The 6,000-nt window shown below is 31.8% G+C and overlaps 1 long non-coding RNA gene and 1 pseudogene across 1 annotated transcript in view; one reads left to right on the plus strand and one right to left on the minus strand.

The window, feature by feature from the left end:
- The window catches only part of LOC145292125 (uncharacterized), an 80,943-nt gene that overhangs the window by 48,412 nt on the left and 26,531 nt on the right, over nucleotides 1-6,000 (plus strand). The gene's annotated exons all lie outside the window — the stretch shown is intronic.
- Nucleotides 4,201-4,299, minus strand: LOC145292501 (U2 spliceosomal RNA; annotated as a pseudogene).

The following is a 6,000-nucleotide window of genomic DNA, read 5'->3' on the forward strand; positions in this document are numbered from 1 at the left end:
AATCTATGGTTCTCCCTTGCCAAACTTTCACAAAGAACACTCGACTAGCTACAACCACTATACGCGATTTCCCTCAGTCTCTATGCCTGAATATAAACGCAGATTCCATGAACAAATCTTTTTTTTCCCAGAACTTCCCACCTGTGCAACACTGTTCTGCTGTCCTGCTCTCCCATTGAATATAACATCTAATGAAAACAAGTTCTTGTTGAACCGTCTCCATAAATAATAAAATTCTACCCAATTTATACCATTAATGATTACTATACAACAACCATGCATTCATTAACCCTTATCTTCGAGTGGCCTACAAGCCTTGATAAGTGGTGGCTCCCAAGTAAAAAAAAAAGGATGTTGGATGTTATATGCATATGTATGTTCTTTTTCCCATAATACTGGCTTCTACAGTCAGAATCTACAATTGATCCCTTTCACTATCTACGGCAACTCTTGCATAACTCCTAATAGATATTAGTTAATACATCTACAAGCAAACTATTAATAAATGAAATGATGCTCTAAAATGTGTGGAGCAAAAATATCTAATTTATTGATAGCTTTCCTACATAAAACTATTGATAAATGAAATGACTGTTTAAAAGGCCATGTGGAAGGAAGACATTTCATTTATTAATAGTTTGCCTATTAATAAATGAACTGATAGTTTAAAAGGTTGAAAGATATTTCAGATATTAATAATTACTAGCAGGACCTGTGGAAATTCCACAGCAGCATTTTTCATATGTAATATATTGTTGCTGGGCATGCTGTGAGCGTTCTGTTCAGCATGAATGAAGGCACAATCATATCATTCTACTTTTTTATTAAAACTGTATCGTCCCCTTACTAAAATAATAACTTTGATATATTTCCTGGGCGGATTATTTCATTACAAACACACCGGTCAATTAACTCACATTTTATCATTTTTCATAATTATTGAATATGTTACAATGTTCGACAATAATTTTTCATAATTTCAACCCACATTATCGCCCCTCCCTTTACTAAAATATTAAATTTGATATATTGTATCGGCTGATTATTTTATAAAAAAACACAACTATCAATTAACTCACATTTCATCATTTTTAATAATTTTTGCATATGGTACTAATTTTGACAATAGTTTTTCATCATTTAAACTCACCATATCGCACACCTTACTAAAATAATAACTTTGATATATTGTTTAGGCTGATTATTTCATTACAAACACACACATCAAGCAACTCACATTTCACCATTTTTCGTAATTCTTGGATATTTTACTAATTTCGACACTATTTTTTTTATAATTTAAACCAACGTTGCCGCCCAACCTTACTAAAATAATAATTTTGATACATTTGCTAGGCTGGTTATTTCATTACAAACACACTAATCAATTAACCTCCATTTCATCATTTTTCATAATTCTTGGGTATGTTACTAATTTCGACAATCATTTTTCATAATTCATACCCACATTATCGCCCCCTCCTTAATAATATAATAACTTTGAAATATTCTCTGGGCTTATTATTTTATTACAAACACACTAATGCATGAAATCACATTTAATCATTTTTCATAATTCATGGATATGTTACTTATTTCGATAATCATTTTTCATAGTTTTAACCCACATTTTCGCCCTTCCCTCTTTACTAAACAATAACTTTGATATATTGTCTAGGCTGATTATTTCCTTACAAACACACCAATAAATTAACTAATATTTCATCATTTTTTCGTAATTCTTGGATATGTTACTAATTTCGACAATAATTTTTCATAATTTCAGCCCTCCTTATCTCCTTCCCCTTTACTTATATAATAACTTTGATATATTGTCTAGGCTGATTATTTTATTATAAACACACCAATCAATTAAATCACATTTCGCCATTTTTCGTAATTCTTGGATATGTTACTAATTTCGACGATAATTTTTTATACTTTAAACCATCCTCATCGCCCTCTTTTACTAAAAAATTACTTTGATATATTGTCTGGTCTGATTATTTCATAAAAAATACAACTATCAATTAACTCACACTTCATTTTTCTTAATTCTTGGATATGTTACTCATTTCGACAATTATTTTTAATATTTTTAACCCACATTATCAACCCCCCACTACTAAAATAATAACACTGATATATTATTTGGGATGATTATTTCATTTCAAATACACCAATCAATTTACTCACATTTTGTCATTTTTCATAATTCTTGGACATGTTACTAATGTCGACAATCATTTTTCATCATTTTAACCCACATCATCGCCCCACTTCCTAAAATAATAACTTTGATATATTGTCTGGTCTGATTATTTCATTGCAAACACACTAATGCATTGAATAATATATTACAGTTTTCATAAATCTTGGATATGTTACTAATTTCGACAATTATTTTTCATAATTTAAACCATCCTTATCGCCCTCTCCTACTAACATAATTACTTTGATATATTTCCTGGGCTGATTATTTGATTATAAACACACAATCGATTAACTCACATTTAATCTTTGTTCATAATTCTGGATATGTTACTAATTTCGACAATAATTTTTATAATTTAAAACCACATTATGCCTCTCCCTCCTACTTATATAATATATTTGATATATTGTCTGGGCGTATTATATCATTACAAAAACACCAATCAAGTAACTCACATTTCATCATTTTTCATAATTCTTGGATAAGTTACTAATTTCGACAATAATTTTCCTAACTTTAACCCACTATGTTGCTCCCCCCTTACTTAAATAATAACTTTGATATGTTGCCTGGGCTTATTATTTCATTACAAATAGATCAATCAATTCTGGGTATTCTCATAGTATATATGTTTCACCTATCTTATTCAATCCCAGGTGACGCCGCATATTCTGCTAATGTATATCATTCACCTATCTCATTCAATCCCGGGCAACGCTGGGTATTTTGCTACTATATATTTTCCACCTATCTCATTCAATATTGGGCGACACTTTCTGATAGTATATATTTGCACATCTCATTCAATCTCGGACTGACTTCATATCCGCCACCCCACTGTTGAAAATATACATTAAATAAAGTAATGTTTTAATCATAAACTGTTTCAGCCATTTCCGGGACTGACTTTATATCCCCAACCCACTGCTAAAAATATACATGAAATAATGTAATGTCTAAATAGCAAACTGTTTCAATCATTTCCGGGACCGACTTTATATCCCAAACCCACTGCTAAAAATAAAAATGAAATAATGTAATGTCTAAATAGTAAACTGTTTCAGCCATTTCTGGAACTGACTTATAATCTCCAACCCACTGTTGAAAATATACATGAAATAAAGTAATGTATAAATCGTACACTTTTTCGGCCATTTCCAGGACCGACTTCTTATCTCCCATCCTACTGTTAAAAATATACATTACATAAAGTAATGTCCAAAACGTAAATGGTTGCAGCCATTTCCAGAACCGACTTCATATTTCCCACCCCAATGTTAAAAATATGCATTAAATAAAGTAATGTGTAATGCGTAAACAGTTTCACCCATTTTCGGAACTGATTTAATATCCCCACCCCACTGTTAAAAATATAGATGAAATAAAATAATGTTTAAATCGTAAATAGTTTGAGTAATTTCCGGGACTGACTTCATATCCCGTAACCTACGGCTTAAAATATACTTGAAATAAAGTAATGTTTAAATCATAAACTGTTTCAGCAGCTTTTCGAAAGTAATACATAAAAACATTAATACGGTTAGAGATTAGGCAACCATTGCTTTAACATGAATTTCTGAGTGTAGTGTATCAATTTCAGAATTCCAGTGACTTAAATCCCCTTTTTTTGGTCTTGGATAATGGAGAAATCCTTCATTAGTGATACAATTTTTATTTTTGTTATTGACCAGAGTGCTCCTTTTGGGGAGCTGGTTTCCCCCTGAATTTTTAACCGACCTCATGTCCAATTCCGCTCGTGTGGGGAGGCAAGTAAACAAAAAAAAATAATCAGAACGGACATTTTCCAGGGCATTTTATAATTAATCAAAAGTGACATTTCCAGGGCATTTTTTAATTAAATCAGAAATAACTTTTTCCAGTTACTTTTTTAATATTAAAACTTTGTTACATTAAACATAGTACCTATTCACAATGCCTCCCCACGGGACAGATTTAGACACTAAGGTCGTTTTTTTAACGCGGAGAAAAATTGTCTTAGTCGTAAAGGATTTCTCTTCCACTGAGAGAGAAGAAATTGAACAGATACTACACTTTGATCTTAGCCAAAAGGCCAAGAAAGACAAATCATTTTTATTAGCTTTGCCTCAACAGCGATACCAATTTTTTTTTTATATTTCAAGGGTGACAAGGTTTATTTGGAATATTCCACTTTTTGGAATATTCCACTTTCCTTTTTTAGGGATGCACAGCATGATAACGGACGGAGCGATAAGCGTAATAATATAATGATAAGCATTAGTAAATGAAATAATGGTTTAAACGTCTATTAATAACTACAACTATTATTAAATGAAATAATGTTTTAAACGTCTATGCGAGACAAAGATAGTTAATCTATTAATAGTTTGTCTACAACAAACTATTAACAGATGAAATGACGGCTGAAAAGTCTGCGTGGGACGAAGACATTTCCTTTATTAATAGTTTGTCTATAATAAGCTAATATTAAATTAAATGACTATTTAAAAAGTTTTGTGGGACGAAAACTTTCCATTTATTAATAGTTTGTCTACAACAAACTATAAATAAATGAAATGACGGATAAAAAAAATCGCGTAGGACCAAAAAATTTCATTTATCAATAATTTATCTACAATAAGCTAATATTAAATCAGATGACTATTTAAAAGGTTGCATGGAACGAAGACTTTTCATTTATTAATAGTTTGTCTACAACAAACAATTAATGAATTAAATGACGACTGAAAAGTCCACTTAGGATGAAGACATTTCATAGTTTACCTATAATAAGCTAATACTAAATCAAATGATTATTTAAAAGGTTGTCTTGGACAAAAAAACTTTTCATTTATTAATAGTTTGTCTATAATAAATCATAAAAAACAGTAAATGAGAATAAATATATAGACTACATTTTCTCTATACAATGGAAAATTTCATAAGCTATTCTTTTTTAAAGGTGAAATGAAGGAGATGTGCAAGACACGAAGGAAAGACTTATATTTGAAAGCAATATTGTTTCTGTTAGTCGATGTACCCAAGACCCATGACATGCCCAGATAGCTAATAAAGGTAAAATTCCGTCTTAATTCTAATCATCTAATCTAATATCAATGGACCAGAGGTCATCTCGTCAGCATCAGACAAGGCCAAACTATTTGCAAATAACTTTGCAGCTAATTCTACCCTATGCAACGAAGGGCATCAACTCCCCATATTTCCTTCTATAACACAGAACACGCTAGGTAACATACAAATATCTGTGCATGAGGTCGCCAAGCTAATCAAGAACCTTGATTCCAGTAAAGCAACTGGCCCTGACGGCATCCCAATTATAGTGTTAAAAAAGCTTCAACCAGAACTTGCTCCCATACTTACGAAACTGTTTAAGCGTTGCCTTAAGGAGAAGTGCTTTCCGACTCCCTGGAAAACCTCATCAGTTTGCCCTGTATTTAAGAATTCAGGTGATAAGTCATCTCCCTCTCAGTACAGACCAGTAAGTCTCCTGTGTGTTATGAGTAAGTTGCTGGAATCCATATTAAATAGAGAAGTAGTCAACCACCTCGGCAGAAATAACCTTCTTAGTGACACTCAATATGGTTTCCATTCTGCAAGATCTACCGCAGATGTGCTAACGGTTATATCTCACAGGATTAGTGAATCTCTTGACAAAGGCTTCCTTTCTAGGGCAATTGCTCTTGACATATCAAAGGCCTTCGACAAGGTATGGCATAAGGGCCTACTTCACAAGATTTCCAGCTACGGTATAACTGGAAATGTTTTCTTAGTCATTAAATCATTTC

This window comes from Euprymna scolopes, chromosome 13, assembly GCF_053919585.1.
Source record: "Euprymna scolopes isolate OS-2025 chromosome 13, ASM5391958v1, whole genome shotgun sequence".
Classification (NCBI taxonomy): Eukaryota; Metazoa; Mollusca; class Cephalopoda; order Sepiida; family Sepiolidae; genus Euprymna; species Euprymna scolopes.